The sequence below is a fragment of the Agelaius tricolor genome, unplaced genomic scaffold (genome assembly GCF_023055355.1).
Source record: "Agelaius tricolor isolate 1412-34295 unplaced genomic scaffold, bAgeTri1.0.p SCAF_19, whole genome shotgun sequence".
Classification (NCBI taxonomy): Eukaryota; Metazoa; Chordata; class Aves; order Passeriformes; family Icteridae; genus Agelaius; species Agelaius tricolor.
Window position 1 is genome coordinate 6,686,623 of NW_027269279.1, and position 24,408 is coordinate 6,711,030.

The 24,408-nt window shown below is 42.9% G+C and overlaps 1 long non-coding RNA gene across 1 annotated transcript in view; it reads right to left on the bottom strand.

Moving 5' to 3' along the window:
* The window catches only part of LOC139598091 (uncharacterized), a 68,504-nt gene extending 44,523 nt beyond the window's left edge, over positions 1-23,981 (bottom strand). Inside the window, exons 1-2 of the long non-coding RNA XR_011681804.1 lie at positions 23,879-23,981; positions 23,136-23,242 (exon numbers count right to left, since the gene is read on the bottom strand). This is a non-coding gene — a long non-coding RNA (uncharacterized lncRNA). The remainder of the gene's footprint in view (positions 1-23,135; positions 23,243-23,878) is intronic.
* Between the last annotated feature and the right edge of the window lie 427 nt (positions 23,982-24,408).

Sequence of the window (24,408 nt, forward strand, 5' to 3'; positions counted from 1 at the left end):
CACAAAAAAAAAAAAAAATCCCCAAACACTTCTTGGAAAGACCCAGTGGAGAATGAAGTTGTTCATACTCACATTGCTTAGAAACTTCATTCCTTCTAAGAGCTAATTATAAATGTATAGTTGAGACCACCAAGGCAAATTAACTCTCTGAAGGGTCATGGGCAAATTCCCTTTATAAAACCCCCTTAAAAACCTGCCAGAGCAAATCCAAGATAAAGAAATAGTTGTTCCATCTTCACAGAAATTTATAATTATTTCAGCTCTTCCACCATTCTCCCATTAATTTCATTGGAGACATTTCTCTTACAGCTTAATCTTTGCAACTCTAATCACTTGTTTACCTAGACAGAAATAAACCCAGCATTTTGAAATACCTAAAGAAAACATTTAGACTTTTCCCCTCTTTTTGTCTGGCAAAATCTATTTCCAAATAACTCAGACCCTGTATTTTCCAATGAAACCAATATTGGCAGATGAAATTTTACCCAAAATGCTTCTCAAGTTATTTTTTATTCACCCCCTCTATTACCATTGTGAGACTGATGAAGATGGGAATGCCAGGCTCTTCTTGGCCACCAGAGCAGCACAGAGATGGTAGAACACCACAGACAGAAAATGTAACCAAGCCTGCTCTTTTGCAAGGGTTGGGACATAAAAATGAAAATTGTGCAAAAGAGCACAACTATAGTGCCTTGTTTTTTTCAAGTCTTGTTTTGCATTAAGTGATGACAACTTGAAAAATGCCCACAGCAAATGTCTCACTAAGCACACTTAACCAGTGAGCAACAGTGTGATGGCTCAGTAGGAAAAAGACTTAACTAAAAGTTATGGCATAGCAGAATTGTTATTTTCTTCCCTGGAGTAAGAACAGAGAACTTCAGATCTATAATATTGGAATAAAAATAATAGACCAGACAGAAACACAGTTACTGCTGATTTACTGACAAAAATGGTGCTCCAACAACAGGACTAGTTTTGTTTTCCTACTACTCTGATGCAGTCCACGGTACAATTATTTACAGGAAGATAAGTGATTAGTCTTTAATTTATATCAGTAAAAAATTGCATTGATTCGATCTGAGCATCAAGGCTTTCCTCTGAAATGAAATACATACATCTTTCACCAAAACCACAACAGAAAACCCTCTGCAACTGCTTTGGTGCAAATGTGTCTGGGCACAAGGGCTGGGGGAATGTGCTGAACCAGAAAGACTCAGCAACCCCAGGGAAAAATGGAAATACAGAAGTAGAGGAGCATCAAAACATGAACGATTCTCCACCATCAAGAGCAGATCTGTGCAGTTAATGCAGCTTCTGCACAGTCCAGAGCAACTCCTAAAGGTTATCACTGCTGTCTTCTCTGGGAGCTTCCTCCCCCCCAGCAGCCCTCCTCAGGACACGGCATTCACAGAGCCCTGGGACACGGAACAAACCCATCCCTATGACCCTGGGACAAGGAGCAAACCCATCCCTATGACCCTGGGACAAGGAGCAAACCCATCCCTATGACCCAAATACTGGTGGGGGATTTTGGAGAGGGGAAAAAAATCAGAATCAGCAGAGTCAGAAAGAACTGACCCAGTCAGGATTCAGCTGTGGTGCCATGGAACCAAATCCTTGGCAAGTTTTGAGGGAAGCAGAGCCTGTTCTGTCTCGCTCACAGCCAGAGTAGCCGATTCCATCACTTTGGCAACGCGGCCCCGGGGCAGCCCGAGCGCTAACGAGGGATGCTGGCGCTGTTCCTGGGAGGGGAGACACACGGGAAGAACGTTTTTTCTCCCTGCAGCTGGACTTTCCTTCTCCTGCTCCTCCCTGATTAGGTTTATTCATTTCCACCAACTCCAGGCAGCAGCTGAGACAAGAGCTGGTGTTGCAGAACTGCAGCACTGGCACACAGGGATGACGGGAGCCTGTGGGTCACTCTAGGGGTGCTGCACTCACACAGACACAAAGCAAGGGCACACATCTGCCCAAGAGTCTTCTACCTATGGCTGCTTTCTCCTGGAAAAGAAGCCACAGCTGGGAAATTGAGTGGTAAAGGTCAGCAGAGGTTGATTACATACCCATTTAAAGAAGAGAGAGCAAAGGATTCCTCTGCAAATACCTCTTATTTGATTTCTGTCCCAATTTGTTTCAATATTGTCATTTTCTCCTGACGTAAATGCTTCATAAAAGATTAAACAACCTATATAAGGGCCAAATTAAGGGCAGTCTGTGCACAGAAGCCTGGAGTACTCACATAAATTAACTACAGAATATTCCCTAGGAGACATTTCTACCTACAAATTCTGCTGCATTTATGTCCTCAACCCATCACAACAACCTTACCATGGAAGCACCTGCTTTCCCTTCTCCCCTTGTTAGTACCTATTTGCCCATCCTATTTATCATCACAGGGGCCTGTGACAGATAAGGAAAACTATTCCTATCTTTAAGAGCCAAAAGAGACAGATTAAATCTCAGATGTTTAAGTATTCACACAACCATGTTTCTTTGCAAATCAAGAAGTAGGAAAGGTTCAGAGGTACACAAGTAGGTGGGCAGGAACCTCATGTCTGGAAGTACAACTCCAAGCTCAGCATTACTTGGGCACTCACAAGGACAAGGGCAGAACCAGGCACAGCATCCAGGGAAACACAGCAAGTGCATCTATGGGGTTTCCTCATAGGGACTCTGAAGGCTTCTCCATTGTCCCTCATTTTTCCTTTTTTGTTGCCTTGTCATTTGTGAGGATTTTTCAGTTCCGTCCAACTATCCCCCCCCCCCCCCAAGACTTTTACAGAGTTCAGTAAAAACAATGCAACAATGCTTTCATTAAACTTCTTTTCTTTCAATGTACTTCACTGTTGCAACTTTGCAGCATGTCCCTTACTCTTTTTTCTTCTCATACACCAAACAGAAGACTATTGAGACTGTGACAAATATTACTCTCCAGTCCCTTTGCTCTTTGTGGAATTTTTTTTTTTTTATCACTTATTTCATTTCGCTGCAAACGGCACCTTTGTACCTCGGACAAATTCAATAACCATGACTCAGTCTAAACCCATACTGAGCTGTCTTCTGTTTCATCTTGCCTATTAAAACCAGCACAGAGCGTTTGATGAGCGAGGGGCCTGATTCCAGCCCCACGCGAGCGAGGGATGCGTGAGTGCCGTGAAAGAGCCGCGCGCGTCACTCCCAGCCCCTCTCAACACCAGCCCTTTCTTAGTCACTCTTTCCACCTCTGCTCTCTGAGGAGCCTCTCTCAGTAATTGTGCATCCCCTTTCAGGTTGTCTCTCCTCAGCTGGGAAGGATGGCTGCTCCTGCCGCCCGCTGTCCCGCGCGCACGGCGCGGGTGTCGCTGGCCAGGGTGACAGGAGCGATATCTCACCAGGGCACGGGTCCTGCTCCCGCTTGAAATGTCAGCAGTGGGGTGGCAACAGGAGGGGGGAAAGGGCACCATGGTTTTTATTACCCAAAGTCATCATCCTTTCAACAGCAGTCAGAAAAGTACCCAGGGGCTCTCATTTTCATGGAGGTGATTATTTCTGCTGGATTCAGTCCTAAACTCTTTTTTTCAAATTTTTTTTCCCTTTAGTCTCCTTTTCTTTTCTTTTTGTTAGTTGGGGGGTGTTTATTTGGTTTGTTGGTTTGTATTTTTGAGGGCAGTTTTGGTTTTTTTAATTGGGTTGGAGGGTTTTTTTTTTGTTTTGGGGTTTTATTGCTGTTGTTGGGTTTGATTTAGGGCTTTTTTTAGGTTGGGTTGGTTTTGGGAGGCAGGGGTTAAATACTCCAGTCCAAACCATGCAGGTGCAGGAGAAGAGCCCACCCCAGACCTGCACAGGCTCTTGCAAAGAGGGTTGTATCAGTAATGCCACATGGCCACATTCTCAGCAAACATCACTGGCTCTTTCCCAAAATAATTCTTCATAGACAGCCCTACATTTCAGTTTAACATGTTTAACTCCATGGATACTGGCTGGTCTCACAGCACTTTTCCAAGTCTTCAAAGCCTTAATCAGAATCAAGCAAATGTTATTTCATTATACCCTTATCAATATTTCTGTTTAGGAGGAAGCCCCAAGGCGTATCAGATGAGTTTCAGCAGGATTTGGACACTAACTCCTATTACAATAGCTGTGTAAATGGTGCACTTAGCTTATAACCACAACTGGTCATCTAGCAAAAAGCTCCAACCCCTCATATCAAAGGCAGCTAAACACAAAAAACTGTATTATCTTTAACTTTTGTCAGCCCATGGGGGCATAGAGACTTTGTGCTATGCAGAGCTTGGTTCAAGAGTTGCCAATAACCAGATCATCAAGGTGGTGTCAGTTTTAGAAAGAGAACTTTTGGTGTTATACATACACAATATCAACTATTTATGTTGAAATAACAGAGTAGCTTTGTGGCTTTACAATGCTCATTATAAAAACAAAATAATGGTGACAGACAAAAATTAAAGAAGCTTTTGCAGGCACAGCAGTAATGGAAGGATAAAGAAAGAATAAAAATTGAACTAAAATATCAATGTATTCAAAATTCTCCCAATCCGTGAAATATGTCAGCAAAACAAACAAAACCAAAAAACCACAAAACACCTCTACAAGCTAGAGTATTCTTTTAGGTAAGCCTCATACATATTCAGATATAATGAGCATCTCTCTTGAATTATAAACACTGCCTAGAAATCCAGGAGAGGATATGTCCTTTAGTGGCTTAGAAAGTTTCAGTTACAGTACCCTAACAATTACAGCAAACATGCACAGAAGAGTCATCAAACACTGCTTGATCCTCTGATTATTATCCCTTCTAAATGTTAATGCATAAGATTTTACAGCAGACTATGGGTAAAGCTGCAGCTGGAGGATTTCTAGAGTTCTGCAAAGACTGAGTCAAGAGGCATCAGAAAACTTAGAATTTACTCATCTGATTTCAAAGACTGTGTCCAAGAACTGCTGCAGGTGTAAAGAGAGAGAAAAAAAAATAAATAAAAATAAAAACAACAAAGAACAAGATACAAAATGAAACAAGCCAAGGGGCTGTGTTGGTAGAGAGGGGAAGGTCAAGGAAAGTCAGTCTGGTACTCAACAGGAAGGGCTGGCTCCATAAATGATGCTGAGCAGACCAAAGCATTGACTCTCTCTTCTGCCTCAGTCCTCACTAAAAAGGTTAATTGTGATCAGGTGAATAACAAAATTGGTGCTGGCATGGAGAGATTAGTGCAACAACTATGGCAAAAATCAAAAGAGTTTGAAAAATACTTGGCTGAGTTGGAAGTTTTTTTGTCTTTTTTCAGGGAAAAAAAATCAAAGGGGTACTGAGGGAACTAGTACAGTTTTTGGAGCAGAAGCTGAGAGGGGTGAGAATGCAGAGTGCTATAAAATAAGCAAGAGAGGGCCTAGGGATTTATACATCTTTCAGTTTGCAGGGAAATACTGAAATATAAAGCCTGTAGGAAACCAGAAGGTGACGTGAAGATGAGTAATAGCCAGCGTGGATTTGCGAAGAACAAATACGTGAAGCAAAGGTAATTTCATTTTCTCTGGCATTTCTTTGTGTTGTTTTACTTGACAGTTCATAAGCAACCCTGGGAAGCACAGTCTAGATATATTTCCTGTAGCCTGGTCAAGAAAACTTACTGTGAGCTCTATTCCACTGAACCAGAGGGTGCCTGAGAAGCTCTTTAGCATTGCTGCCATTCAAGGCTTCTGCTGCACATGGATGCCTTGGAGTAAAACACACTTGCCAACAAAGATCCCTTGTCAGCACTCAGGAACTCTTCATTAACTGGGAAATGTGCTTTCACATTAATTGGCTGCTTGGTTTTAGTGTTTGACTTCTCTCAAGACCTGTATTTCTTATTTCATAGGTGAGTTTATTGGACATTACAGGGAGATCTCTCCATACAGAAGGTTCCAGCTCATGCAGGGAGATAATGCTCAGCATCTCTACAAAACATGTAACATTTCACAGCAATGTTTCCAAAGGGTGATGTCAGGGGTGATGGCACCTGTTTGGATGCAGGTTTGCAGGTTTCCCATCTGCAGTGGCAGTCACTGCCTCAGAAGTTTCTCATGCAGCCACTCCACCAAAATGAGTTCAACCTGAGACCATCCTGCCACAACCTCAGGGGTTGTTGAGTGCCCTCAATCCCTAAAATATTCAGCATCAGCTTAGGACACCTGGCAGCCCCAGAGCTCAGGGGCTGACTCAGGGACTGTTTTCCAGTTCAGCAATTGCACTGATGCTGGTGAGTCTCTGCACCCTCCTGCTTGAAATGGGCTCTGCAAAAGCACACCACGCCTGGATGTGATTGCCTGCTCTATCAAATGTGTTCTCCTGGAGACAAAACCTCACAGCCAAGCTGCCCCTCTGGAGAGCACAGACTGCTCCCAGCATGGACAGCACCTTCTTCCAGAAACATTCCAGCAGTGAGGAGGCAGGGCTGCAAGTCTCCTCAAATCCACCCTTGGAGATCCTGCAGGCTGTCCTCAGACTTCCTCTGCAAACACTGCTCATAAGCCCTTTGGAATATTAAGCTCCATTAATTTTTGTGTTTTGGATTACCAAAGTTTTACAGGGTCTCAAAAAATCCCATTCTCTAGATACACTGTTCATAATGGAAACTGCTCATCTCTGAGGGTTGGCTCATTTTGTTGTGGTGTTTTTCTAGTTTTTATTTTGTTTTTTTCTTTTTAGATTCAACTTCTTGGATGAAATAGCATTTTCTCCATTAAGGTAATAAGTTGAATACAGTTTAATATAAATCTGGAATATTTATACTTTGGTTTCCCTACAGTATAATTTAGCAAATTATGTATAGTATAATTTAGCAAACGTGCCCATAATTTAGCCACTTTCTAGACTCATTTTAGAAATATTTCCTTTACACTATGTAATATTTTACAGCCCTTGATACATTTTCTACTGTTATACTGGTATTTAGTTGGGGTTTTTTCACCTCAGAAAGAAAAGGAAAGCTCAGGGTGCCCTCTCATCACTTCACTGTGCCTTCTTTAGGCTTAACACACTCAATTCCTTCAGTCTGTATTTGGGAGTTCTATCCCCAGCCATGTTCTTCCAGATTGATGCAATTACTTTTCTTGAACTTTTGAAGATCAATTTTATCTGTCCTCAATGTCTCAGACTTCTTTTCTTTTTCACAGGTTTTCAAATAAAATGACTCAGAAGCATGGAATGAACAGAACTTCCAGGTTTCAATATAACACCTTTCAAAATATGAACAGGTCTCCAAAACATTACTGGGGACAGAGAAACAAGGAAAGCCTGTGAGGTAAATGAAGCTTTATGGCTGGTAGCATATAATGGTTACCAAGAAGTTTGAAAGAAAAAAGTATTTTCAATACATATTGAAATCAATTCAAACCTGTTTCTGAATACTGATCTCTCTCATTTGTGGTAAGACATGCAGAAACCACTTCAATTTTATTACACAGCAAGGATTTTCACATAATTAGATCTGATTTTTTTTCCTGTATTCATACTTCCTACTAATTGCTAGTGCTGCATACTCCTAAATGAATAGCATCAATTTTCTTTATATTTATCAGGACATGATCATATGTTTTGTGCTGAGAACATTCCTTCTGCAGAATAAATGAAGTCCCAGGCACAGGTTAATGGAAACTTTGCCACTAACTTCAAAGGAACCAGAATTTTACCCACAGATCTAATGCAAAATCCTCAGAGGTTAATGAGAGTCTTTCCACTGACATCAGTGTGGTTTGAACAAGGGTAAGAGAGTTTCTCTAATTCACTATTTAGGCCCTGATGAAAACACTTCAGCATTTCTCTAAGTGTTCACTTCAATGCTCTCCTAATTTGGCTCATATTTATCAGTGATAGGAAAGGGAACCAGATATTTTCTTTCAAACCTCTTTACTTTGCTCTCTGGGCTGAATATGAGAGTACATTCCAATCACATTATATTTTTGTAAGGTTAGTTAGAAAGACATCTGGGAACTTTCATTCACAAGTGCTTTAATCTAGTAAAAAAAATTCTCCCAACTTAGTTATCTAGTTCCTAATATGATATTTCCTGAAATGCATCATTATATATGCTAAAATAATAACTTATCCCTTGATTATTTCTTTTAGAAGGATTTTTTGCAGAAGTGTCAAGGCCATGTAATAATTAGCATTAATTACCCTAAGGCATTTCAGACCAACACTTGTTAAGCAGATCTGTTAAAACCAATGATGAGTTTTGAGTAAAACCTATGAGATTTACACATGACCAATTAAGTACAAAAGTTTTAAATTCCTTTTCCTCCCCTCCCACCCAGCCCCCAATGAATGTAATGTTTTCAAAATTCAAGTAGGACAGCACTAGAAAAGAGTTTCATCCTTAATGACTAGCATGCAACAAACAGATCTGAACCCCAAAATATTTTCTTATGAAAATTACATTTGGAATCTCATGATAGAGAAATTGCCTTTCTCTTACTTGTTTGTAGAACAGTAGCAACCAAAAGTTCTACTCTTGTCCTTATCATACACATACTATATAAATACATGTAAAAAAGAAAAGGGGCCATTATCTGCTTTTCACAGAGGTGGGTCAAGGCAAAGGGAGATCAAATGACCCTGGCAGCTGTTGGAGGGATGGCACTGCTGGAGAAGATCAGAGATTCTGGGATGTTGCTCCATCCCAGGCAACAGGAAGATGAACTGAAAACTCAACACTGATTTTCAGGAGGACTTGTGATGTCCAGTGTCCATCTCACAAGGTCATGCCTGATCATGCGCTCTGAGACACCAACCCTTGAGTTTGTTTTAGAGTTTTTAGCTGTGTCTGAGCCATAGAGGCAGAAATGCAGGTCACAGTCAGCAACTGCACAGCCCAGAGGAGTCAAGGAGGCCTCTGCTCCCCTGGCAGATCTCAGAAGTCACTTGGGTCACATCTCATTAGTCATGCTCCCGAGTAGAAGTTGTTTTGTTTTAATTTAGAAAAACTATCACACTTATTCCGTTCAGCAGGAGGAGGAAGCATTTCTGCCCTGCTCCAACCTTATATAGTGATAGGCAAAAAACATCACCATATGTCTGGGGGAGGCAGTTGGTAGCACGTGGGCTGGGCTGAGTGAGTATTTGACTGCATTTGTGAAGTCCTCGGGACATTAGGCTCTTTGGGCCCCATCCAGTAAGAAATAATTGGAGAAGAATCCAAGTGGAACTCAAACTTTTTTTTTTTTTTTTTTTTTTTGAGTTTTGGTGGTACAGAAGTGATGTTTGGCAATTTTTACGCATTTCTCTAGATCCAGGTCTTTCCAGAGATTTGTGCAATACTCCAAAGAACTCGAAGACAAACAGTTCAAAATGCTAGAACACGACAACCCAGTTTCTAAGTATAAAGCCAATTTTGATAAATGTAGCAACCTTTGGAGCAGAGAGATGGTCACAGAATTCTTCTCCAGAAGCAGGAGAAAATGTGAATTTTTGAAGAGTGGCATTTATCTCTGTGCAACCAAAAACAGTGGGGTTTTTTTGGACTTACCGGCCTCCAGGTAGAAAGCAGACACCTTTGAGCTGCTGTGCCTCAGCCCTGGCTAAATGAGCCCCAGAGCAAGGCAGCCCAGGGCTCTCTGTGAGTGCCACTGGGGGTGGCACCTGGAGGGCCACATGTGCCCTGTGAGTGCTGCTGCCTCCACCACTGCTGGGGTTCCCCAGGAAATGGAGCTGGGAACCCCAGAGGGAGGAGAGCAGACACTGAGCACTCACCCTTGGCAGAGGAGCTGCTGAGGTTGCCAACAAACACATTTCCATTCTGAGCCGCTGGGATTTTGTGATTTGCAAGCACAGATTCTGCATACAGGGGAAAGCATTATTCTCCTGTTCAAAGTTATTTTTCAATAATTAATGGGTAAAGCTAAGTTCTCTGTGTATAATGAAATGGAAGTGTCATGCAAGCAGATGGCTAATTGTTTTATGGTGTCACCAGCCAGCTCTCCTTGGTGCCCACTGCATCCTGATTTCAGGTATATTTTCTGGTCAGTCCATTTATTTATTTTTCTGATATATAGCTCTGCAAAGATTTACATAATAGCATGAATGTTTGCTGGTAACATAAGCCCTGCGTTTCACTGCAATACCTCAAGCAATTTGCTGACAGTATTTTTCTGCAAAATTAGATATGGAATTTGGAGCAAAAAGCTGCTGCCTTGACAGACACAAATTCCCTTGTTACTGAACAAAGGGTTCCCTTTTTTTTTTCATGGCAATAATGAATCAAGAAGCTTTAAGGGAGGGAAATAACATTGGAAGATTAATGATGATGAACCAATTTGGAAAAACTCCAGCAGACTTGAAACTTCCTTTCCCCCCCCTCACCCCTCCAACCTCTTCCAGTATTATTAATGCAAAACAAAACGAAAAAACAGCTACAGAAAGAGGCTGAGAACTCCCCCAGGAAGATCTGAAACAATGAGACAGAAACAGAGGATGTGAGGACGCACAGCTCTGAGTGGGAGGAAAATACCCAGGTGGATTTCAAGGCTGGGAGTGATCTTCAGACAGCCAGAGAGAACATTTCAAGCAGCTGAGGCAGAGACCTGGGCTGGAAGAGCTCAGCATGCCACAAAGTGCCTTTGCCTCCTTTACAAGAGCCAGAGAATCCATGCAAAGGTGATGAAGCAAGATGGAGACATGAGAGCCCAGCCCAGCTCCCTGGAGTGTCAGAGCTGCTGCTTACAAAAGGAAAAATGAGAGTTTAAAAAGAAAACAATCCCAACCTGGTCAACATCTTCCTTTTGAAGCTGAAATATTCCAGCTCAGTTTTCAATTTAAATTCACTTTAGACGCACAAAGGTGGTTTTATTATTTTTTTTCCATTAGCCACAAAGTTACCTGTGTGCACTTAACATTTGCTTTTGTAGAAATACATGCATGATACACATGGAAATTCAATTTCTGTAAGAGGGATGCTATTGCACCAAAATGTGAAAAGGGGGGATGGCAGAGAAGAGCCAGGCCTCTGAGGATGAATGAGAGATCCATGCCTGTCCCTGTGCACATCCAACAGGATAAGATTTACACCAAGAGTATCACTACAAGAGAAACCATGGCACTGCTTTTTATCTTCTATTTTCCCTCCACAGCATACACTTTCCTGGGCAATTTTATTTTTGCACTTTTCCCCCTTCATCTCTCCTAAAGCCTGATGGTCCCTGTGTGTCTCTCTCAGCAAAGCCATGTCCCCCCTGACAGACCCTCTGACTGCCTCTTGCAGTTCCCCTGTGAATCCTCACTGATCACCTGGGGAAAATAATTTGGGGCCCATTTTCTTCCTTAGAGAGGTATTTTAACAGAAATCAGAGTTACATCTCCAGGACAGAATGGAGGCTGAACTCCTCAAGCCAGTATTTAATGCTATTTCAAAGCAAGTATGTTCTGTTTGGATAATTTTCTCCCCTCAGGAAAATACATCAAAACAGTTAAATTCATTAAGAAATCCCCACGACTTGGGCTTTGATGAAACAATGCTTTTCCAGTCAGCTCTGCTGCCAGGTCTATACTTACCTCAATCACAAACTCCTAATAATAAAGCAATTGAGCCCTTGGAACAGACACTTTTCCTATTCCACATGAAATCTCAGATCAGACATTTCAAACATGCCCTGTTCTCATCTGCCCTCCAAAACTCTTCTCCCCACTCCTGCAAAATTCTCAGATGAAGTTTTCTCAGGTAAGGGGGAAATGAAAATCACAAGGTCAGACAGGTTTGGACACAGACACAAATTCCATCCAGGTGCTTGTCCATCAGTGCCCATTCTCATTCATACCTTCACACATCTCTCACCAGAACAAAAGCTGCAATAATTCCTTTATAAATAAATTCCTTTCATTTAGCAATACTCCAGGCACAGCTCATACATTTTTAGGAACTTTCCAAACCATGGATGCTACTAAGGAAAGCAATGACTGCACCTGAGGGTGCTTTGGGATGCCTTCAAGGGAAATGGGAGACAGAGGAGAGGGAGAAAACCATTCTGAGATGTCTGCACAGACTGTCAGCACAGTATAATTCTTCCCATGCCAAATTAGTTGCTTTTCCAACTGCTGTTTTTGGGCATGGTGGTATCTGAAGGAATTACTGATACTGGAGGGGGCTACAGCATCATCTGAGTAAACTCGTGTTATTTTTGGTTTCACCCTGGTCATTCGTTTCTGCTGTGACTTCAGTAAATGTACTTGCCTTGTGAGGAGATATCAAAAATATCTAAAGCACATGATAATGGAACAGTTTCTATTACCAGAGATTTTCTCCTGAACATTTGTTATAAATTGCAAGTACTTATTGTGCTGGCTGTAAAATGCTTTAGCTAAAAAGAGCAAATAGACAAAATTCTATATCAAATTTTTGTTGCAGAATCACCTGCTATGCTATTAATGCCAAAATGTTCAGCATAATTCCAGGAAGATCCTTCCACCCACAGAGGCAATACTCTAATCCTCCTATTTACCTACTTAGTGCTGTTGCTTAAGGTCATGGATATTTAAACAAGATTGTATAATTACAGGGATATATTCCCTTTTATTAATTGTGACCAGATTGGTATCACAAATACTAAGATATGTAGTCAACTAGCCAAAATCTAATTAAACACTTGCTATCTAATCATGAAACTGCTGTGGAATGAGACATCAAATACTAAAGAAATTTTTTTACGATGACCACAGAGTTGAAAGCAAAAGCTGCATGAAGATGAAATACATAGGATAAACCAAAAAATTAATACTAAAGGATTGCACAAGTCTAGCTTGTTGATGTATGTAGAATTCAGGAAAAAAAACCCAAGCCAATTGCTGGTAGAAAATCATGAGAAAACCAAGAAAGTGGGGTAAATGAGGACCTGTCCCAAGCATGCAGAAATTCTGAAAGGGCATCAGAAAGGAGAAGGCAATTTTCTGTGCTCATCTTTCTTTGCCATTCCCCATTAAGAGCCTCCCTTCTTTCTGCACTCTTCGGGGAATGAGGGAAAGGAAAACAAAGCATGCAGCAAAGCAGATATCACAAGATACACCAGCTCATCTGGTTTGGTTGTCAGACAGGTCTCAAAACAGCAGCAGAGAAGCATTAAGGTTGGTAAAGGCTTGGCATAAACCACAGCTAATTAGAAACATGGCAGGGAGAGGCAGTCAGACATAATTAAAATGAAATCCATAGTGCCAGAGCACTCTGAGCCAGGAGTCCTCATCCTCAACTCCCACCAAGCAAAGCAGGAGGGCACCATCCCACTGCAGCCTCTGCAGGAAAGAACTGCAAAAAGCCAAACCCAATCACACTTGCCAGAGGCTGTAAAACAAGTGGCTAGAAGTCCTCTGGCATGCAGGTTGAAAGGTGAAAAAAGCAAAAAGCAAACAAACAACACAATCTGCCATCAATGATGGAGTTTACCTCAGGAGCAACATGTTCTGCGCAAGGTTGTCAGCCTAGGCAGGGCTCTCTGGGTGGTGTTACCCACTCAAATTAGCAACAAAGGAAGGTGGAAGAGCATGTGTAAAACAGGCAAACACACTGGAGAGGTGTCAAGGTAGCAAGAGATTTTTAATTGTGACAATTTAGAGCAAAGATAAAAAATGAATGAAAATTGCACTCTGGATTACAGCTCTCAGCAGATGAATTGTTGTTTATCCTCCACAACTTTTCCCTAGACAATCTAGAAAGTTCAGCTTCAACTCTTAGATTTTGTTGTTGGCCCAAGTCCTAATGACTTTGTAGGATTAAGAGAGCACTTCCAAATTCCCTATTGAATAATCACATTTAAAAAGAAAAAGCATCTCAGAAACAAATTAGTGCATATTGTGGGTTAGAAAGAGAACATAAACTGAAGAGAATGTCTTACAGGAGGTCAAGAAGAGTAGAGTTGCACAAGAGAACTGCACAAAGTCAGTCTGAATCAGATTTTGCAAGAGGCTTTAAAACACGTAAGTAAACATCTTCTGGCATGCAGGTTGAGAGGTTAAAATAAAATAAAAAACAATGTAAAAAAAAACAACCAAACCCAGGACATCAGGCAGCAAAGACAGAGATGGGAGAACATCCACTGCAGCCACTCAGTCCCTCTTGGTGCCTGGCCCAGCAGCCCAGGAGGCTCAGGGGTCACTGCCCTGCCCTGCCCTGCCCAGGTGACCCCAGCCCAGCCCTGGGCTCAGGAAGGGGCCACGATCCCACTGAGCTGCCCCACACTGGGCTGAGCTGGAGCAGGTTCCTCTGCAAGTCCTCTGGAAAGGGAAAAACCCTTCATGTTCAAAGGCAGCTGGGACAAGCACAGAATGAACACTGGGGTTGGTTGCAAGAGCTTCACTCCCACCTCATTTGTCTGGGAGTCCTTCCCAGCCTTCAGCTCCCAACTTTGACCAGGGATTTCCCCACAGTAAAGGCAAGAAGCTGAGCCTCTGGATGACCAAACTTTTATCTACATACAAAATTAGGGGTGTGCTTTGTTTATTTATTAATTTAATGTAGGTATGAGCCTACCAAGTGTCAGGAGACAAATTGAAGATGACAGATCCTCCTCCAGACAGCAATTAAAAGCTTTTTATACCTATAGAGGTGGAAGATGTGCTGGTCCTGACCATTCACATCTCAGTGCAGTTCTCACAGGTTACACAATGCCAGAATCAAAGTGTCCTGAGCTGCTTACATTAGAAGGAGCTTCTGAACTACCCCTGGTTAAAGGCAGGCCAATAGCAATTTTGAATTCTCTGTTATGTGCCACCTTTAATTCCAGTCCTTCAGCAAATTTTCTGTAGTCTCATCCACTATAAAATGCATGGCATGTTTCTGAGAGTCTTTCAGCTCAGCTGTGCTGGCTCCTACTGCATCAAAAATAGAACCTGAAGTAACAGAACCTAAAAAGATATAAACCTCCTTTATTGTGTCTACTTGACTATATTAGCAGATGGCCATGCCTGAGACTATAAAATTCATAACAAATATTCTCCCTGCAAGGGGGAGGAGTGCATTTCAAGATGCATTGAGACAAACAGCCCTGCTTACCACCAGCACCTTTGGTGGCCAGAGAGCTTTGGGGTGGCCGATTCCCTGAGCTGCCCTCCTCCCTCAGCATGGGAGCTCTGTCCTAGAGCATCCTTCACCCTTCAGGGGACACAGGCAGCAGCTGTCCCCTGTGAGAGTGCACACCAGGAAGAGGCACAAGGCTCTGAGAAGGCTGCACATCCCACCTGCCCTCACAGGGACTGACCCTGCCATGGTGGGGCCACCAGTGGGACAATGGGGACACGGCTGGGACAGGAGCTGAGTGTTTGCTTTCAGCCTGCTCTGTTTCCCTTGCTTCCACTGTGCAGCACAGGCACCTGGAGGGAGAAGGGGCAGCTGCTTGTGCAGGGAAGTGCAATCCAAATCAGACACAAAATAAATATTTATAAAAACAGCACAGACTTCACCCAGCTCACAGCAGGCAGGGCAGGATCCTCCTGGGACAGGCTTTGGCTTTAATGCCCACAGCATCAGCTCTCTGGGCAGTGCTGGTGGCAGGAGCAAGGCTGAGGGCATTGTCATGGATGAGATGCTCTGATAGGAAAGGGCAGGGCTGGGCTGGGCACCCCTGGCAGCTGCAGGGAGGACAGAGAGAGTGGGAGGGACAGCCCAGCTTGGAGATAACCCACCTTCCTTAAAAATGGCTTAGTGTGAGCAGAGTGTGAAAACTGGGTTCCTTTTCCCCAGCTGCACCATGGAAACCCCTCTGTTTAAAAGTGCAAACTGGGTTCCTTTTCCCCAGCTACATCAGCTGCACCACTGAAACCTCTCTTTAAAAGTGTAAACTGGGTTCCTTTTCCCCAGCTACACCACTGAAACCCCTCTGTTTAATCTGCAGTAGCTACTCCATAATTTTGACTATCAAATAAATTAATTTAGAGATACCATTAATACATGGAGTAGCTGTAATGTGAGCTTAACTCATTAATTCTACTCTAAATACCATGTTCCCTCCTTTGACTGCATTTCCACAGTCCATCTCATTTCCATTAGTTGGAGAGAGAGCATGCAAAGGGACTATGAGGAGTGAGGCAGTAAAGAAAATTTCAAAGGGGGAAAAAAAAGCTCAATCTGCAAGTCCTTTGAGGGATTTCAGGGTTTTGCTGAACTATTCTGGGAGTTAGAATCACAGAATATCTCGAGTTGGAAGGGGCCTGTAAGGATCATCTGCTGCTCACAGGATGATCTGTAACTAAACCACATCAACAGATGCTCCCTGAACTTGGAAGGCTCCAGAAGTTGTCCAGGACCTTTGATTTTTAAATTTTTTTCTTTACCTACTTAAATCAAAACATGACAAGAAGCATTTTTGGGAAGGAGTTGGGGGTGGGGGGCTGGAAAATGACAATAAAACTTTTCTAGAAATTCAGCAAACCCATTTCTGAGGAGAAACTACAAAAAATGATACGATCCTGCAGGCACCACGAGAGCCAAGGCCAGACCTCCTCAATCCCTCAAAGCAGACAATCCACCAGTGAGCTCCTCTCCACAAGGTCCTTCAGCAACAGGTTCATTTTACTGTCAAACCCATCAATCCCAGCTCTGATGGGTTATTTCAAGCAGATATTAATGCCCACATACCTCTGTGTTTATTGGCACTTGGCAAGAGCACAGCTCCCCCATCCAGCTGAGAAAGCCCCCAGGGCTGCTGTGTTGTGGGCTGACCTTTGAGTGCCATGAGAAATGTATCCATCCTTCTTTTCAGGGGTGTTTGTTTTATCCATGGAGGGAAGAAAATCCATTCCGAAGCAATAAGCTGTTTTCACAAGCTGAATGCATCTTGATGAATGGAATTTTCATTACAAATGTGTCTGACCTTTTGCAAATAGACCTACTCCTTCAAAAGCCTGCTCTGATATCTATTAAAGACAAGGGAAGGACTTGCAGAGATTTCAGCTGTAGATTCATCAGGCAACAAAGAAATCAGATAGCATTGGCTCTTCAGCTTGATATTTAAGACATTTTCATTAACTTTTTATGTATTCTCAAACTTTAATATTATGCAATCAGTAGGTAGTAATTCACTGTCTTAAAAAATAAAATGCTAATAAAACCTATGGTAGGAAGGTAATTTTCCAGACTAATTTTGTTCTCACTTTTTTTTTTGCAAGGCTTTATTAAACTGTATTCCCCTCTTTTTGCTAGCTATTTTCATGGTAAGAGGGGCCAGAGAGAGCAGAGATACAAATCAATTCCAGCAACTCTTGCCATGCTGCAGAGCCAAAATTTCTGCAGAAATAAGTTTCTTTTTCATCTGAGGTGCTTGCTTGCAAAATGGATTTATGCATGCAAATGCACTGGGCAGCTGTCAGTCAGCAGGAATGAAATGAGAGCTTTTGCAAAGACACTTGCAATTGTAATTGTCAGATTTGGCAAGTGGGGAAAGTTGGGCACATCAGATCTCCAATTATGTGTGATAGCAAGGTAAGTTGTCATTGTCTCTTACTCAGCTTTTTGCACAAGGTCTGAAATTTAATTCATGCACAGGAGAAACACTGAACCCTTAATGCTTAGGCTCAATAACCAGATATTCCCAACTGATGTGCCAATTTTCTAGACAAGTTCTTTGTCACTACTGAAGTATCATTAACACATTTTGCTCCCTTCCAAAGCACAGATCTGGCAAATGAGTAATCCTAACACTTTATGGCATCCACAGATTTTGTTCAAAAACATTGACAGCTTTCACATAGTCATCCCCACTGTAATGAAATGTATTGCTCTTTAAACAGCATTTCCTTACCACCAAGAAATATTCACAAAGATGTGCTACCTACATAAATATTTAACTTGGTATTTTATATCTGCAGCCCTGCATGAACCAACAGAAGAATGCTGGTCATAAATTACAACTGTAAGGAGCACTAAAGGTACCTGAAATCCTGCATCAAGCTGCTATTGCTGACAATCAGCCTCTGCTTATTAAGGGCCAAGGTGCTGGCATCACTTTTCATTATAAATCCCAAAACACCAGAAGCAAACAAGTAGCTAATATACATCTTATGTAGGAATAACAAACCACAGATGGCAGAAAGTTTCTGATGGGGTTTTTTTACCTCCATTAGACATGTCAACTTGCTACATTTTTTTCAGTAGGACTGATAGCAGTTTTTAGAACTCTCCATTAGGAAATATTTGTTGCTTCCTGGGTGAGTCAGTGATTTCAAGTGGGATGGTGAAGTCTGAGCAACAACCCTGCAATAACAAATAGACTTAAACACTGAATGGGGCAAGGCAGGCACTTGGACCAAGCCCCACACCTGCATTTCCCTGTTTGATGATTTTTCACCCTTCTGCTGCTCTCTAGTGCTCCCCACTGCTCCCAGAAAAGCCCTGTAAGAGTCTCATCAAAGAAGTACATTGGGAGAGGGGTGGAAATCACAATGAGTTTTTGGGACAGAAAAACCTTTCCTACTCATCTCCATCTTAAACTCTTAAAATTAAGCACTGCATCCAGTAAAGCTGTACCATAGGTGGTAATAGTGATGCTATTTTAGACCAAATTATTCTGCCAACCATCCTGGAGCAGACTCAAATTAATTCCACTGAACTCAGCTTGATTTGTTGAAGACCTGTGACAGTGCAGGGAGGGTTTCAGGGAGCACATGCCAAGCACACCAGACCCAAGGTTGGATTCAGCAGCAGGTGGGGGCCCTTGGAGCAGCATGTGCTCTCCCAGGGTTGCCACACTCCTGGGTAACAGGGGTGCAATAGTTTAAAATAAATTAAAAAGCAGTAAACCAAAAAAGCCCACATTCTCCTTGCCACCTGCCAACACTGCCTCTTTAGCTGTGCACAACCACTTTGCCCACACACTGGGGCATGAACCACGCTCTGTTGGGAGGAGGAGACCTCAGCAGACCTCCTGTCTCTTCAGTTCACAGGCCTGCAGATGGGGCTTACTGGGAACAGGAGTGCAGGGGAGCTGGGTTTCAGAATCAGCTCATCTAAGGAGAAAAAAACCAATTTATTACTGACCTGCTGCATGACACCCAGGAGAAGCATTTCACCCTGGAGACTGCAGCTCTCATGTGCCAGCTGATCACCCCCTCTGTGCCCAAGGGAGAGGAAAAATACCCCCCTCCCCTGCCAGAGCTCAAGCTGCACTGCTACAAAATCCATTAGGAAACAATCCAAACCCTTAAAAATATATCTTGGTCAAAGAACATATTTTCCTTTGGAGTATTTTCTGATTTGCCTGTTCTGGTGAGGCAGCGAGGGAGCACAGGGAGCAGAGGGCAGAGCAGGGACACTCCTGTCCCAGCCTGCAAGAGAGAGGCCAGTGACCCCTGAAGGCTGCAGCCAAGCTGGATGTCACAGGCACACCCTCCCTCTGCACCTGCTGCTCCCAGACTGGGGTTTGTCCCAAGGTGAGAACCTCCCACAGCAAATCCCCTCTCAATCCCAAAGAGGGAAGGCACCAGAGCCTCCCTGTGCTGGGGATATCATCCCAAACTGGGGTTTGCCATGAGGTGAGGGCCTCCAACAGCAAATCCCCTCTCAGTCCCAAAGAGGGAAGGCACCAGAGCCTCCCTGTGCTGGGGATATCATCCCAAACTGGGGTTTGTCCCAAGGTGAGAACCTCCCACAGCAAATCCCCTCTCAGTCCCAAAGAGGGAAGGCACCAGAGGCTCCCTGTGCTGGGGATTTCATGCAGATATTCCTTTGTCAAACAGGCACTTGTTCCTGCAGACTGAAGTGTGGTGTATCATGGAAACAGCCTGGGTATTTTTAGATGTGAAAATGCATCAATACAGCAAACTGGGGCACAGAAAACAAAACTAAGGCAGTGTCCAGCAGCAGTGCATTTTGGATGCACTAATTAAGGAATTGTATGAACTGAAGTGCCATTAGCTCTGCTCTAGCTGACACTGGGATGTGTTCCTGGCAGGGCTCACCCTCTTTACAAGGGCTTGGTGGTTTCACTGTGCATCAGGCAGCTGCCTCAGGAAAGGCAGCCCAGCTCAGCTCAAATAAAAGGCAGAACTCTAAAACAATATTGCCTATAAAAGTTGATTTTACTCCAGAGTAAAATCTAAGCAGCTTGAGTGTCAAACCAGACCAGGGTCACCCTCAAAATGGCAAAGCAAAGGACAGGCATCAACCAGCAAAACATTTTTAAAGTGTGCTTCTAAAGGGTAGAGGAGAAAAGCAATTAATGGTAATGTCCATATTCACTGCACTGAATTTGACTAAACTTACAACTGTACAGGACAGCACTTATTTATGTGGATACAATGAAGTTCTGGCCAAGCACTGTTAAACATTACAAATTTCATTAAGCACAATCCAGCAGAGGTTCCAAACTGCAGTTCAGGGTTAGCAATGTGCTCCAGGATTAATTTGGCTCCAGACACGAAGGCTTCACTCAGCTCCTACAAAACTTCATGTGATGGGATTTGGAGCCACTGGGACAAAAGGGACCAAGAAATGAACAAAGCCTCAAGAAAAACAGGAAAATACTTGAAATTTAGTTTTATGAGACACTCACTTCTAACAGTTCTGGTGTCAGCTCTTAATGGCATGGCTGAGGACAGTGGGGTGCCAATATTAATAATCAGAGTTTTAACCTGTAAGCAAGATCCCAGAGGACTGAGGACTTTTTGCTTCAGAGGCTCTCCACAGCCCATATTTATCACCAACTTAGGGAAAAGCAGAACCTTGATGGGATCAGAAGTTGCTGTCATATCTTTCTTCTGGTGAAATTAAATGCTAGGCCACTGAACTCCATGAGGACAGTGATTTGGATTTAATGTCACAAAGATTTTACCTTAGGGCCACTGAATAAACACATTTGGCTGTGGATAAGTAGACACACAGGAGAGTGAGTCCCTGTGTACAAGTAATAATAAAATATCTACATAGCTCATTTTAATTATGCTAAGTACAGCAGGAAGAAACCATGAAGAAACGAGCACAATACTGTGCTGTTAAAATATACAAAAGGACAGAAAAATAGGAAAAAAAAAAAAGGAGAAGAAGAAAAAGAACACCCAAACCTCTTAGGAAAAAGAACCCTGTTTTTAGACCTCTCAAAATTAAAAGGTGTGGAAGAAAACAGAGACCTGTTCTCATCTCAGTGTCACCTGCACTACAGTAACTGTGAAATCTCATCTAGGATAAAACTGGTATTTCTACGAAAAATAAGAGCATACAGACTCTAAGAACAATGAAGAACAAGGCACCCTGTATCTTCTGTTCATGTTCCAAATATACAAATTTCCTCCCCAGCTCATTCTTTTCAACAACAAGCCAAGCAATTTTATGATAAAATATTTGGATGAAGTTCTGTTTTCTGACTGCTTTTAAAAAATGAAACTTTTATAAATATCAGAATCCCTTTGATGGTAAATCCACTCTAAATTCCCCCATGTATCTTCTAGTTTTGAAGCACCATTGGATCACTTGGGGACAGAACAAAATGACAAAAATTTCACTGAGTATGACACTGATTTCACCAAGGAATTGCAACAACTGAGATACTCCTAACCAAGGAGCGGGAACTACAGATGAGGAGACGCCTCCTCCTTATCCAGGTCTCTTTGGATGTGGAAAAAAATCTTTTTTTTTTTCTTTTTGTGGTGGTGGGAGTGGGACTTGAGGGAGCTGCCATGGCACAGCCCTGCCTGCTGAGCTCCTGCCAGCCCAGGGCACCAGGAAAGTTCCTCTCAATGCTGCTCAAGTTAAGAGCTGTGCAACTTCCTCCACAAAATGACATTCAAGTCTGTGCCTTTCGACCCCATTTCAGACACACATAAAAGTGAAATGTGAAATTTCACTGAAATAAAACGTGGGGAGCTGGCCAGGCTTACGTAGGAGTTTTGTAGCCAACAAGGATGTCCTTGAAGCCCAGCAGCTCTTTTGTTTATTATTTTTCTGAAAGTTCAGGAATAAGCATACCAGATGCTCCAGGCTCTGCCTTTCTTTGGGGACCAGGGCAAACTCAGATGCTACAGAAGTCACAACCAACCACTTCAATTCTGCAACATCTACAAATATCTCCTAGAGGAAACAAAGACAACTACTCTTACATTCTTACAGGCCTTTTTTCTCTTATTTGGTTTATGTAGAGTATAATTTGAGATGTTGTTGCTTCTCTTTTTCCCAGGTGTAAATATTCGGTTCCATTTTCATTGCTCCTTGCCCCTCATCTTTAATATAATATAAATAGAAGCCTGCACAGTTTCTCCATCTACAAATACACAAAGATTAATTTGCATGCTGAAAGCTTAAATCAAATATTTTAAACTGGATATGGATAAAACAATAATCCACTTCTGGGCTGAAATCCAAACAAATAAATAAAATAGATTTCACATGAAAGCAATAAACAATAGCAATGCCAATTACTCATTAGAATTCCTGTTCTGCAGACATGGCTGACAAATACTTTATAAAAGTAATGAAAGTAACAATAAAAATCTCAAGTCATCAAACTGTCATTACTGTTCAAACTTTCCTCCTCGTCTAGGCTGTGCTGATGTCTGCTTCACAAACACCTGGAGCCCTGATGCACTTAGGGGCTAGAGGTCATGTAAATACTGAAATCAGCCTATGTGATGGGAAGGGAATCAAAGCACTCCCATTTAGATTCCAATTCACCTGCAAGACAGCAAAATGTCACGACTCATTCTTTCTCTCAGCCAGCAACAGCATTTCTTTCAAAGTTGTGTCTGCATGCGCTGCAGACACTCAGCTTTCCATGGAGATGGACGGGGAGACTTTAAGTGCTGCTCTAAGCAAGCAATTACGGAGCAGAGTCACCGTGACTCACACACATCCCCACGGCTGAGTCACAGCCACTCCTCTGCTCTACTACTCCTTCCAAGATCCGAGGGAGGCAATTCACTCCCTGGCAGCAATTACACCCGCCCGGAAAGCAGCGAGGCTCCCCATTGCCAACCGTAGTATTCAAATACTCTGAGTCAGCCCCCTTCCCCTCCCCAAAGTCAGCTGGCTGGCTTAAAAAGTCACATAGTCTTAAAAATATTAAGTCTGTGGGAATTATTCTTTTTTTTTTTTTTTTTAATTCGCTTTCTGATGGTTATTTTGAGCTGGTTTGAACGCACGCCTTTCCCTCCCACTCCTCTCTTCCCTGCTCTCCTGCAAAATGAAAGGCGAGATTCTCACGTATCGACTCGATTTCGTGCTTCACAAAAGGCACTTCATAATACAGCACACAGGTCCAGTCCATGAGAGGTGACACCATGGGGAGAGAAGAGTCACCTTCCATGGTCCTTGAACAGATAGGAAGCCAAAAAATTCAGACAAAATTTGAGATTTTTTTGTTCTTCACCCTCTCAGTGCTCTGCTGAGGGATATTTATCTCTGAATACTTAGCTGCAATAGCAGACACCATATCTATCTATATCAAGGTTCTGTGGAGGATGGGGAATTTATTCCAAGCCTCCAGCAGCAGGAATACACAGTGAGCAGCGGCTGTCACCTGTGAAATCTCACTCAGGTCTTGGAGCCTCCACAGGTACCATTTACATTTTCCTCTGCCCTCTCTGCCTGGGATTCCACCCCACAGCCAAAACATTAACACAGGCTGAGCCCAGGAGCCCCTAAGCCAAAACACAGAGTCACTGACCCCCCCTGAACACCACAGGGACACGAGCAGGGACCTGCTCCACTCCCATGCAGACCCCACCCAGGCTGCAGATCCCCACAGAGCAGCACTGCTCCTCACTGCAGCCCAGCCAGGGCCAAATGGCCAGATGGGATTTCTGGCTTACAGCCTCAGCTTGGTCTCCAGATTAATGAAGTCAGACCTAAAAGTTATATATTGGAGGGGCTATTGATGTGTACAAGGGGGATAAGGACCCAAAAGAGCATCTCTGCAGCAGGTGGCTGCCTTTTGGAGTACCTACCTTTAGGGCTGTTCTCCTTGGAGAGATTCACAAGGCTTCTTGCAGCCTGGCAGTGAAAATCCCTCCCTTGGCTGCTCTGCAGAATCTCCCTGCATGGCAGAGCTCAAAGCAAGCCTGAGCTATCCACGGCTGCAGGAATCTGGAGCCTTGATCTCCTCCCAGGTCAGAGCTGCTGTCCAAGGGGCTGCACACCAGCCTGGGGACCTGTGGCCACATTTCTCTTCACAGAGAAAAGCAAGGCACAATTCTTCCCAAGAATATTTCTGGGTTTCACATTCTCTGAACCTCACAGAAAGGAAAAACAATTCTTATCTCATTTACTGCTCCTGTGTTTGTTCATTAGTAGAATGCATCGTGGAAGATTGTTTACCTGAAAGGAACTGATGATGCTGGTGTGAGTGTTTTGATTCACTGACCAACTGAATCCAGGTGTGTGTGTCAGGACTGTTGGGTGACAGTCACAAGATTCTGTGCAGTTGTGTGCAGTTTAGTGCTTGGCAGAATCAGTTTAGATGTAATGTAATATAGTA